Consider the following 13,085-nt stretch of genomic DNA (forward strand, 5'->3'; position numbering starts at 1 on the left):
AATGGCGGATGTGTGTAGACTACACTGGTCTAAACAAAGCATGTCCAAAAGTTCCCTACCCTCTGCCTCGCATCGATCAAATCGTGGATTCCAATGCTGGGTGCGAAACCCTGTCTTTCCTCGATGCCTACTCAGGGTATCACGAAATCAGGATGAAAGAGTCCGACCAGCTCGCGACTTCTTTCATCACACCTTTCGGCATGTACTGCTACGTTACCATGCCATTTGGTTTGAGGAATGCGGGTGCGACATACCAAAGGTGCATGAACCACGTGTTCGGCGAACACATTGGTCGAACGGTCGAGGCTTACGTCGATGACATCGTAGTCAAGACGAGGAAAGCCTCTGACCTCCTTTCCGACCTTGAAGCGACATTCCGGTGTCTCAAGGCGAAAGGCGTAAAACTCAATCCTGAGAAGTGTGTCTTCGGAGTCCCCCGAGGCATGCTCTTGGGGTTCATCGTCTCCGAGCGGGGCATCGAGGCCAACCCGGAGAAAATCACGGCCATCACCAACATGGGGCCCATCAAGGACTTAAAAGGCGTACAGAGGGTCACGGGATGCCTTGCGGCTCTGAGCCGCTTCATCTCGCGCCTCGGCGAAAGAGGCCTACCTCTGTACCACCTCTTAAGAAAGGTCGAGTGCTTCACTTGGACCCCTGAGGCCGAGGAAGCCCTCGGGAACCTGAAGGCGCTCCTCACGAACGCGCCCATCTTGGTGCCCCCCGCTGCCGGAGAAGCCCTCTTGATCTACGTCGCCGCTACCACTCAGGTGGTCAGCGCCGCGATCGTGGTTGAGAGACGAGAAGAGGGGCATGCATTGCCCGTCCAGAGGCCAGTCTACTTCATCAGTGAGGTACTGTCCGAGACCAAGATCCGCTACCCACAAATTCAGAAGCTGCTGTACGCGGCGATCCTGACACGACGGAAGTTGCGACACTACTTCGAGTCTCATCCGGTGACTGTGGTGTCATCCTTCCCCCTGGGGGAGATCATCCAGTGCCGAGAGGCCTCGGGTAGGATTGCAAAGTGGGCGGTAGAAATTATGGGCGAGACAACCTCATTCGCCCCTCGGAAGGCCATCAAGTCCCAAGTCTTGGCGGACTTTGTGGCTGAATGGGTCGACACCCAGCTCCCAACAGCTCCGATCCAACCGGAACTCTGGACCATGTTTTTCGACGGGTCGCTGATGAAGACAGGGGCAGGGGCAGGCCTGCTCTTCATCTCGCCCCTCGGGAAGCACCTACGCTACATGCTATGCCTCCACTTCCCGGCGTCCAACAATGTGGCCGAGTACGAGGCTCTGGTCAACGGGTTGCGCATCGCCATCGAGCTAGGGGTCCGACGCCTCGACGCTCGTGGTGACTCGCAGCTCGTCATTGACCAAGTCATGAAGAACTCCCACTGCCGCGACCCGAAGATGGAAGCCTACTGTGATGAGGTTCGGCGCCTAGAGGACAAGTTCTACGGGCTCGAGCTCACCCACATCGCCCGACGATACAACGAGACTGCGGACGAGCTGGCTAAGATAGCCTCGGGACGGACAACGGTACCCCCGGACGTCTTCTCCTGAGACCTACATCAACCCTCAGTCAAGACCGACGACACGCCCGAGCCCGAGAAGGCCTCGGCTCAGCCCGAGGCACTCTCAGCTCAGCCCGAGGCACCCTCGGTCCCCGAGGGTGAGGCACTGCGCGTCGAGAAGGAGCGGAGCGGGGTCACACCTAATCGAAACTGGCAGACCCCGTACCTGCAATATCTCCACCGAGGAGAGCTACCCCTCGACCGAGCCGAAGCTCGGCGATTGGCGCGGCGCGCCAAGTCGTTCGTCTTGCTGGGGGACGGGAAGGAGCTCTACCACCGCAGCCCCTCAGGCATCCTCCAGCGATGCATATCCATCGCCGAAGGCCAGGAGCTCTTACAAGAAATACACTCGGGGGCTTGCGGTCACCACGCAGCGCCCCGAGCCCTTGTTGGAAACGCTTTCCGACAAGGTTTCTACTGGCCGACCGCGGTGGCCGACGCCACTAGAATTGTCCGCACCTGCCAAGGGTGTCAATTCTACGCAAGGCAGACCCACCTGCCCGCTCAGGCTCTGCAGACAATACCCATCACCTGGCCGTTTGCTGTGTGGGGTCTAGACCTCGTCGGCCCCTTGCAGAAGGCACCCGGGGGCTACACGCACCTGTTGGTCGCCATCGACAAATTCTCCAAGTGGATCGAGGTCCGACCCCTAAACAGCATCAGGTCCGAACAGGCGGTGGCGTTCTTCACCAACATCATCCATCGCTTCGGGGTCCCGAACTCCATCATCACCGACAACGGCACCCAGTTCACCGGTAGAAAGTTCCTGGACTTCTGCGAGGATCATCACATCTAGGTGGACTGGGCCGCCGTGGCTCACCCCATGACGAATGGGCAAGTAGAGCGTGCCAACGACATGATTCTGCAAGGACTCGAGCCGCGGATCTACAACGACCTCAACAAGTGCGGCAAGCGATGGATGAAGGAGCTCCCCTCGGTGGTCTAGAGCCTGAGGACAACGCCGAGCCGAGCCACGGGCTTCACACCGTTCTTTCTAGTCTATGGGGCCGAGGCCATCTTGCCCACAGACTTAGAATACGGTTCCCCGAGGACGAGGGCCTACGACGACCAAAGCAATCGAGCTAACCGAGAAGACTCACTGGACCAGCTGGAAGAGGCTCAAGACATGGCCTTACTACACTCGGCGCGGTATCAGCAGTCCCTGCGACGCTACCACGCCCGAGGGGTTCGGTCCCGATACCTCTAGGTGGGCGACTTGGTGCTTCGGCTGCGACAAGACGCCCGAGGGCGGCACAAGCTCACGCCTCCCTGGGAAGGGCCGTTCGTCATCGCCAAGGTTCTGAAGCCCGGGACGTACAAGCTGGCCAACAGTCAAGGCGAGGTCTACAGCAACGCTTGGAACATCCGACAGCTACGTCGCTTCTACCCTTAAGATGCTTTCAAGTCGTTCGTACACCTCGTTCACACACAAAGTCTAATCATCAAGGAAGGGTCAGCCTTGCCTCGGCAAAGCCCGACCCTCCCTCGGGGGCTAGAAGGGGGGAACCCCCTCCGCGTCAAAATTTTCCTCGGAAAAGATCTTTTTTTGCCAGAACGTCTTTCGTGCTTTTTGACTACTTCGAAAGTGGGATCCTGAAAAATACGGATACCTCACTCATCACCTTCTGCGATAAGTAACTCACGCTCGGATAAGTGATTTCGTGGACCGAACAAGTATTCACGCTCGAAAACTCTTCTGCCGAAACGATTTTTCGGGCCTTCTCGACTATATCGATAGCAGAATCCTACGGACGAGTAAGAGTACACGTAAGCGGCAAGGCCGACCGAGCCGAGGGACTCCTACGCCTCCGGGATACGGATACCTCACTCATCACCTTCCGTGAAAAGTAACTCTCGCTCGGACAAACGATTCTGTTACCGACAAATGAGTCTAGATACTCGAAGCAAGAGGAAAAGAAACGCAGCTTTACAACACGATAGTATGTTTGGGCCTCGGCGGCCGCAGAAAACATACACACACTACAAGATAAACCGATCCTGTAGGCTCGGACCTTGACGGAGGGGGAGCAGCAGCACCCTCGGCGTCAACTACACCTTCGGCGAAGTCCGACCGAGCCTCGGACGGCAGCGCGGTCTGAGGATCTCTACTCCGAAGGACGACATCAGCACCACGCCCGGGCCATCACCGCCAGGGTCTTCTCTAGGAACCCGGCCCGAGCAAACGGCTCGGCCGGCCACCCCGAAGCCTCAGCCAGCTGTCCCCCAAGGACATCAGCCCGGCTCATGGCCTCGGCAACTCGACTCCGGCACTGGTCCCGCCAGTGGATGGCCCGACCAGGCTCCGGCCAACGAAGCCTTCTTTTCGAGCCAACTCTGCCTCTGTCCACACTGACACCGCTGCCTTCGGCTTCGGCTCATCGAAGAGCAGTCGAGGGTTCCTTTAACTAAGCAAGAGAAGCCTCGGGCGGCAAGGCCGACCGAGCTGAGGGACTCCTACGCCTCTGGGATATGGATACCTCACTCATCACCTTCGCACGAGGCAACTCACACTTGGTTGAGTGGTTCAGTAAGCCGACAGGCGAGTCCTAGTGCTCGAAATGAGGAAAAAACACGGCTCCGTGCCGAAAATACATACATGTTCAGGCCCCGACAGCCACAATGAACAGACATCGGCATTCAAGGTGCCATTACAAACGGAACTCCGGTTCCACCTCCGCAGGTACGAACAACCCCCCACGATTGGAGGGCCTGCGGAGCAACAGAAGGCCAACGGATGGCTCGCCGCCGCCCGCTCTGGCAGCAGCGACAACGACTTCTGCTCTGAGCGACTGAACAGCAGCAGCGATGACCTCAGGGCGGATGCTGCTGCCATAAGGCCCTCGCCCACGTCCCCACTCGAGGGTCGAGGACGAGCAGAAGGCCGTAGAGTTGGAGGTCGGTCCGGGGGCGACACCGACTATCTCGTCGGCGGAGAAACCTCTTCCGGCTGCCGCGGTGGAAGGTGGCACCAGAAGCAGCGCCGAAATCGCTCGGACCGGAGAGCCGGACACGCGGCAGCTGCCAGCGCCACGAACGGCGAACGCCCTTCCCCCCGATCGCTGAGGGAAGGAGCGGGCCGCTGCCCGCGCGGAGACCGACCCCAACTCGGCGCACTCCCCTCCTCAACACTGATGATGAACATCCTTGAAGCTGAGGGAGGGGCAGAGGCCGCAGCCCGGCTTGCTTCTCCCCACCCAGGAGCTGGTGGTCACCGTCTTGGGTGACCACCGGCGAGGGGATGCGGCCGGGCTGCCTGATGAAAATCCTTGAAGCCGAACGATGGCTGAAAGGTACCAACTTCTGCGAAGTTGCGTTCCTCCAACGACAATGCGGAAGAACTGCGAGTGTCCCCCATCCGGGGGCTCAGAAGGTGGAAAGACGCGATGCATAAGGGGAGCGCGAAGACGTGGTTGCCTTTCAAGGGGGTCACCATCCTTTTGAAGGCAACTCTCCCCACTTGCATCCTCAGCCATCGCGGGCTGAGTCTTATCCAACACGCTCCAAGGTCCTCCCCCTACGACACGGGGGCTAGGTCCCACGTGTCATGCAAGTTGGCCCAGGGCAGAAGAAGCCAAACCGCCGCGCGTGGTGCGCGCAACTGCCCAGCGGTTACGAGCATTCCTCCACTTTCGCCCAGACCAGTGGGTGAAAGGGCGGACCGCCATGCAGGCGGCATGCAACCGCACCAAGGGGGCGCACCCTTTTGACTTCGACGTGTCCAGCATGGATGTCCAGGCCCACACGTCATGTAACCAGCTCACCGGTTGCTACGTGCAAGAAACTGCACCGCCACTCGCGCCACTACCGTGCCTCCTCGACTGCGGAACCAGTACCGCGACTCGAGGCAACCCTGCGCATGACCCAACAGTGCCAACCAGGCCCACCTGTCACGGGTCAGTTAGCCGCGGGAGAAGGCGCGATGGTCGATACGGCCAGAAATGGGCCGGCAGTAATGGCGGTGGCAGACGGGCGGAAGCAGCGGTCAAGTCGTCAGCCAAGCTCACGTCCCCTCCTGGGACAGCGAGAGAACCCTCTCCCACGACGTGAAGACGGTGCGCCCGTGTTCCGTTCCTCGAACGGCTCGCGCACGCGCAACGGCTGCCCCGCGAACCACTCGTCCCGTCGCATTAACTCTGCGGCAGGACAGACGGCACCTTTGGCAAGCGAAGCAGGCGACGCTTCACTTCCGCCATAATGACCGCGTCAAAAAAGGTACGCCATGTCATTCGATTTTCGTATCCCTTTCCATTTCCTCTTTCTCTCTCTTACAACAGGGACCGGGAAAGGGGACACCCCGAAAGGGATCCTTCTCTGCGAAGGAAGCGGGCCCCGAGCCCCCTACTGATAAGAGGTTCGAAGGCTGGCCCCTCGGAAGGGTTCAACAGCCGCCTCAGAGCACTCAGGCTTCACGCCCACTACTGGTCAGAGGTTCGAAGGTTGGCCCCTCGAAAGGGTTCAACGGCCGCCTCAGGCCACTCGGGCTCCGCGCCCACTACTGATCAGGGGTTCGTAGGCTGGCCCCCGAAGGGTTCGATAGCCGCCTCAGACACAGAGCGAGAGATGACCCTGGGTACGTTCGATACATAACCAAGGCTCGGGCTACGCTCCCGAGGTACCCTAGGACATTTCCGAGACCAACGGGAACGATTTTGTAACAGAATCCCATCAGAGGGAGGCATCGAGCCCTTGGACCCCATCAAAAGGGGACTGGGTCCGGCAAATCACCCGCAGGTACTTTTGGAGCACGCCTCCGGGCCACTAGCCGACCCCTAACAAATGGGGCACGAGCGTCCACTCGGATTACCCGTTAGCAGCTCACTGGAGACACCATGTTCGGCGCCCTTCAAGGGCAACATGGCGCTTTTCCCTCCCTCCTTGCGGAAAGGCGACGCGGGGGCGTATGTAAAAAAGTCGAGTCTGTCCTTGACCGTCCTCTCGCTCTGTGCGGAGGCTCGGGGGCTGCTCTCGCAAACCCGGCTCCGGCCAAACCGTTGACAGCGTCAACATACCAGCCCGAGAACTTGGAACTCGACTGAGCACCCGGGCTACGACCAGCTCGCATGAGGGAACAAACAGACCGACCGAAGCATCACGAAACGCATTAAGACCTCGAAGGAGTCAAACCACTCCTCCGAGGCCTCGGGGGCTACACCCGGCGGGTGCGCTCGCGCGCACCCACCGGAACAAAACGCAACCGAGAAAGGCCGGTTCCCTTGCAAAAAAGTGCGACAAAAGCCTCCAAGCGAGTATTAACACTCCCTTTGAGGCTCGGGGGCTACTGTCGGGGACCATAATTAGGGGTACCCCCAAGACTCCTAATCTCAGCTGGTAACCCCTATCAGCACAAAGCTGCAAAGGCCTGATTGGTGCGATTAAGTCAAGGCTTGGTCCACTCAAGGACACAATCTCACCTCGCCCGAGCCCAGCCTCGGGCAAGGGCAGCCGACCCCGGAGGATTCACGTCTCGCCCGAGGGCCCCCTCAAGCAACGGACACACCTTCGGCTCGCCCGAGGCCCAGTCTTCGCCAAGAAGCAACCTTGGCCAGATCGCCACACCGACTGCACCGCACCGCAGAAGCATTTAATGCGAGGATGGCCTAACACCTTGTCCTGACGCGCGCCCTCCAGTCGACAGAGCCGAAGTGACCGCAGTCACTTCGCCGCTCCACTGACCGGCCTGACAAGGGGACAGCATCGCCTGCGCCGCTCTGACTGTTGTGCCACTCGACAGAGTGAGGCTGACAGCAGCCAAGTCCGACCTCGGGCGCCATAGGAAACTCCACCTCGCCCGACCCCAGGGCTCAGACTCGGCCTCGGCCCCGGAAGACGACGAACTCCGCCTCGCTCGACCCCAGGGCTCGGACTCGGCCTCGGCCCCGGAAGACGATGAACTCCGCCTCGCCCGACCCCAGGGCTCGGACTCAACCTCGGCCCCGGAAGACGACGAACTCTGCCTCGCCCGACCCTAGGGCTCGGACTCGGCCTCGGCCCCGGAAGACGACGAACTCCGCCTCGCCTGACCCCAGGGCTCGGACTCGGCCTCGGCCCCGGAAGACGACAAACTCCGCCTCACCCGACCCCAGGGCTCGGACTCGACCTCGACCTCGGAAGAGCCTCCACCTCGCCCGACCCAGGGCTCGGACCGACCACGTCATAGGGGGGCCATCATTACCCTACCCCTAGCTAGCTCAGGCTACGGGGAACAAGACCGGCGTCCCATCTGGCTCGCCCCGGTAAACAAATAATGATGGCGCCCCGCGCGCTCCATGACGACGACGGCTCTCAGCCCCCTTACGGAATCAAGGAGACGTCAGCAAGGACTCGACAGCCCCGACAGCTGTCCTTCCGCAAGGCTCCAGCGCTTCTCCGACGGCCACGACATCACATGAACAGAGTGCCAAAACCTCTCCGGCTGCCACGACGGCATGTACTTAGGGCTCTAGCTCCTCTCTGCTAGACACGTTAGCACACTGCTACACCTCCCATTGTACACCTAGTGAGAGCACCTAGAGGGGGGGGTGAATAGGTGATCCTGTGGAACTTAAACTTATAGCCACAAAAAACTTGTTAAGTGTTAGCCCAATAATCGCCAAGTGGCTAGAGAGGAGTCTCAACAAAACACAATACCACAAGAGATCAAACACAGAGATGACACAGTGGTTTATCCCGTGGTTCGGCCAAGACCAACGCTTGCCTACTCCACGTTGTGGCGTCCCAACGGACGAGGGTTGCAATCAACCCCTCTCAAGCAGTCCAAAGACCAACTTGAATACCACAGTGTTTTGCTTTTCCTTTCAATATCCCGTTTGCGAGGAATCTCCACAACTTGGAGTCTCCCGCCCTTACACTTGAGATTCACAAAGAAATACGGAGTAAGGGAGGGAAGCAACACACACAAATCCACAGCAAATATGCGCACACACACGGCCAAGAATCGAGCTCAAAAGACTATCTCAAAGTTCTCACTAGAACGGAGCTCGAATCACTGAGAATGACAAACAAATGCGCAAAGACTGAGTGTGGATGATCAAGAATGCTCTAAGGTTGCTTGGTGTACTCCTCCATGCGCCTAGGGGTCCCTTTTATAGCCCCAAGGCAGCTAGGAGTCGTTGAGAGCAATTCTGGAAGGCTGATCTTGCCTTCTGTCGAGTGGCGCACCGGACAGTCCGGTGCACACCGGACACTGTCCGGTGCCCGATTTTTTTCCTTAAACGGCGCAGCCGACCGTTGCAGATCTGGGAGCCGTTGGCGCACCGGACAGTCCGGTGCACACCGGACAGTCCGGTGCCCCCTTCCGACCGTTGGCCCGGCCACGTGTCGCGCGCAGATTCCGCGGCCGACCGTTGGCCCGGCCGACCGTTGGCTCACCGGACAGTCCGGTGTACACCGGACAGTCCGGTGAATTTTAGCCGTACGCCGTCGGCGAATTCCCGAGAGCGGCCACTTCACGCCGAGTCAGCCTGGCGCACCGGACACTGTCCGGTGCACCACCGGACAGTCCGGTGACCCACCGGACAGTCCGGTGCTCCCAGACTCAGCAGATTCTTGGCTGCTCGAGCCAAGACATTTCCAATTGGATTTTTCCTGTTTCCAGCACTTAGACACAATACATTAGTCCATAAAACAATGTACTAAGTCTGAGAAACATACCTTAATTCTTGATTTGTACTTTGTCCACCTTTTTACACTTAGGCACTTGTGTTGGACACTAAATCACCAAAACACTTAGAAATGGCCCATAGGCACATTTCCCTTTCAATCTCCCCCTTTTTGGTGATTTATGCCAACACAACATAAAGCAAGTAGAACAAGTACAAAATCAAATCAAATAAGAACTCAAAATTGTTTTGATTCAATTTTGACATATATGGATCACTCTATGCCACCACTTGGTTTGTTTTTGCAAATCCAACTCAAATTTCTATCTCTAAGTCAAACACACATGTTAAGACATAAAGAGAGTCATTCCAAGAGAAATTGATTCAAGATTTCAAAAACTTCCCCTTTTTCCCATAATCAACACTTCTCCCCACAAGAAGCCAACTTTTGACAAGAGAGACAACAAAAGAGTTTTGACAAACCAAAAGCTCTATTCTACTGTTTTCAAAATCTCTCAAGTGGTAGCTGACCCATTTATCGCTTTGGCCTTTATTTTCTCCCCCTTTGGCATCAAGCACCAAAACGGGATCAATCTTGGCCCTTTAACCCCATTGCCTCACCAAAATCTTCAACTAAGAGCAAATAGGCAATAAGAGTATAAAGATGAACTTGGAGGAGTTACTCTTTTCATCGGAGTGTAGTGGAAGTCTTGCATGATCCAAGTCCACCTTTTTCCCTTTCAATTATCCTTGGAGACTAAAACAACCAAACTCAAGTACATGGTTAGTCTCAAAGGGTCAAGTTGTAGCACAGCTCCCCCTAAATATGTGCATCACTTGCAAACAGGACTTGTGAGGTCCAGGGAGTGTTTGTACAACTTGAGCACCATAAGTAAGCAACGAAATGCATAAGGAACATGATCAAGGGCATAAACACATGTATGCTATAAATCAATCCAAGTTTCGCGAATCTAAGACATTTAGCTCACTACGCAACCTACAAAAGGTCTTCTCATCTAGAGGCTTGGTAAAGATATCGGCTAGCTGGTTCTCGGTGCTAACATGAAACACTTTGATATCTCCCTTTTGCTGGTGGTCTCTCAAAAAGTGATGCCGGATGTCTATGTGCTTTGTGCGGCTGTGCTCAACAGGATTTTCCGCCATGCGGATAGCACTCTCATTATCACATAGGAGTGGGACTTTGCTCAGATTGTAGCCAAAGTCCCTGAGGGTTTGCCTCATCCAAAGTAGTTGCGCGCAACACTGTCCTGCGGCAACATACTCGGCCTCAGCGGTGGATAGGGCAACGGAGGTTTGTTTCTTAGAGTTCCACGACACCAGGGACCTTCCTAAGAATTGGCACGTCCCTGATGTACTCTTCCTATCGACCTTACATCCAGCATTGTCGGAATCTGAGTACCCAATCAAGTCAAAGTTAGACCCCTTTGGATACCAGATCCCGAAGCAAGGTGTAGCGACCAAATATCTAAGAATTCGCTTCACCGCCACTAAGTGACACTCCTTAGGATCGGATTGAAATCTAGCACACATGCATACGCTAAGCATAATATCCGGTCTACTAGCACATAAATAAAGTAAAGACCCTATCATTGACCGGTATGCTTTTTGATCAACGGACTTACCTCCTTTGTTGAGGTCGGTGTGTCCGTCGGTCCCCATCGGAGTCTTTGCGGGCTTGGCGTCCTTCATCCCAAATGGCTTTAGCAGATCTTGTGTGTACTTCGTTTGGGAGATGAAGGTGCCGTCCTTGAGTTGCTTCACTTGGAACCCAAGGAAATAGTTCAACTCGCCCATCATCGACATCTCGAATTTCTGCGTCATCACCCTGCTAAACTCTTCACAAGACTTTTGGTTAGTAGAACCAAATATTATATCATCGACATAAATTTGGCACACAAACAAATCACCATCACATGTCTTAGTAAAAAGAGTTGGATCGGCTTTCCCAACCTTGAAAGAATTAACAATTAGAAAGTCTCTAAGGCATTCGTACCATGCTCTTGGGGCTTGCTTAAGTCCATAGAGCGCCTTAGAGAGCTTACACACGTGGTCGGGGTACCGTTCATCCTCGAAGCCAGGGGGTTGCTCTACGTACACCTCCTCCTTGATTGGCCCATTGAGGAAAGCGCTCTTCACATCCATTTGGTACAACCTGAAAGAATGGTGAGCGACATATGCTAGCAAGATACGAATTGATTCTAGCCTGGCCACAGGAGCAAACGTCTCCTCAAAGTCCAAACCTGCGACTTGGGCATAACCTTTTGCCACAAGTCGAGCCTTGTTCCTCGTCACCACCCCGTGCTCGTCCTGTTTGTTGCGGAACACCCACTTGGTTCCCACAACATTTTGCTTGGGACGAGGCACCAGTGTCCAAACTTCATTGCGCTTGAAGTTATTGAGTTCCTCCTGCATGGCCAATACCCAATCCGGATCTAGCAAGGCCTCCTCTACCCTGAAAGGCTCAATAGAAGAGACAAAGGAGTAATGCTCACAAAAATTAACTAATCGAGATCGAGTAGTTACTCCCTTACTAATGTCACCCAAAATTTGGTCGACGGGATGATCCCTTTGAATCACCGCTCGAACTTGGGTTGGAGGTGCCGGTTGCGCTTCTTCCTCCATCACGTGATCATCTTGTGCTCCCCGTTGATCACACGCCTCCTTTTGATGAATCTGTTCATCGTCTTGAGTTGGGGGATGCACCGTTGTTGAGGAAGAAGGTTGATCTCGTTCATCTTGTTCCTGTGGCCGCACTTCTCCAATCGTCATGGTTCGTATAGCGGCCGTCGGAACATCTTCTTCATCTACATCATCACAATCAACAACTTGCTCTCTTGGAGAGCCATTAGTCTCATCAAATACAACATCGCTAGAGACTTCAACAAAACCCGATGATTTGTTGAAGACTCTATACGCCTTTGTATTTGAGTCATAACCTAACAAAAACCCTTCTACAGCTTTGGGAGCAAACTTAGAATTTCTACCCTTCACTAGAATGTAGCATTTGCTCCCAAATACACGAAAGTAAGATACATTGGGTTTGTTACCGGTTAGAAGCTCATACGACGTCTTCTTGAGGAGGCGGTGAAGGTAGACCCTGTTGATGGCGTGACAAGCCGTGTTCACGGCTTCCGACCAAAAGCACTCGGGGGTCTTGAACTCTCCAAGCATTGTCCTCGCCATATCAATGAGTGTCCTGTTCTTCCTCTCTACCACACCATTTTGCTGTGGTGTGTAGGGAGCGGAGAACTCGTGCTTGATCCCCTCCTCCTCAAGAAACTCCTCCACTTGAAGGTTCTTGAACTCGGACCCATTGTCGCTCCTGATCTTCTTCACTTTGAGCTCAAACTCATTTTGAGCTCTCCTTAGGAAGCACTTGAGGGTTCCTTGGGTCTCAGACTTATCCTGCAAAAAGAACACCCAAGTGAAGCGGGAAAAGTCATCAACGATAACTAGACCATACTTACTTCCTCCTATGCTCAGATAGGCGACGGGTCCGAAGAGGTCCATATGTAGCAGCTCCAGAGGTCTTGATGTTGTCATCACATTTTTGGTGTGATGAGAGCCTCCCACTTGTTTCCCTGCTTGACAAGCTGCACAAGGTCTATCTTTTTCGAAATGAACATTGGTTAGCCCTATCACGTGTTCTCCCTTTAGAAGCTTGTGAAGGTTCTTCATCCCCACATGTGCTAAGCGGCGATGCCACAGCCAGCCCATGCAAGTCTTAGCCATTAAGCATGCATCTAGACCGGCCTCTTCTTTTGCAAAATCAACTAAGTAAAGTTTGCCGTCTAATACACCCTTAAATGCTAGTGAACCATCACTTCTTCTAAAGACAGACACATCTACATTTGTAAAAAGACAATTATATCCCATATTGCACA

Source organism: Zea mays, chromosome 8, assembly GCF_902167145.1.
Source record: "Zea mays cultivar B73 chromosome 8, Zm-B73-REFERENCE-NAM-5.0, whole genome shotgun sequence".
NCBI lineage: Eukaryota > Viridiplantae > Streptophyta > Magnoliopsida > Poales > Poaceae > Zea > Zea mays.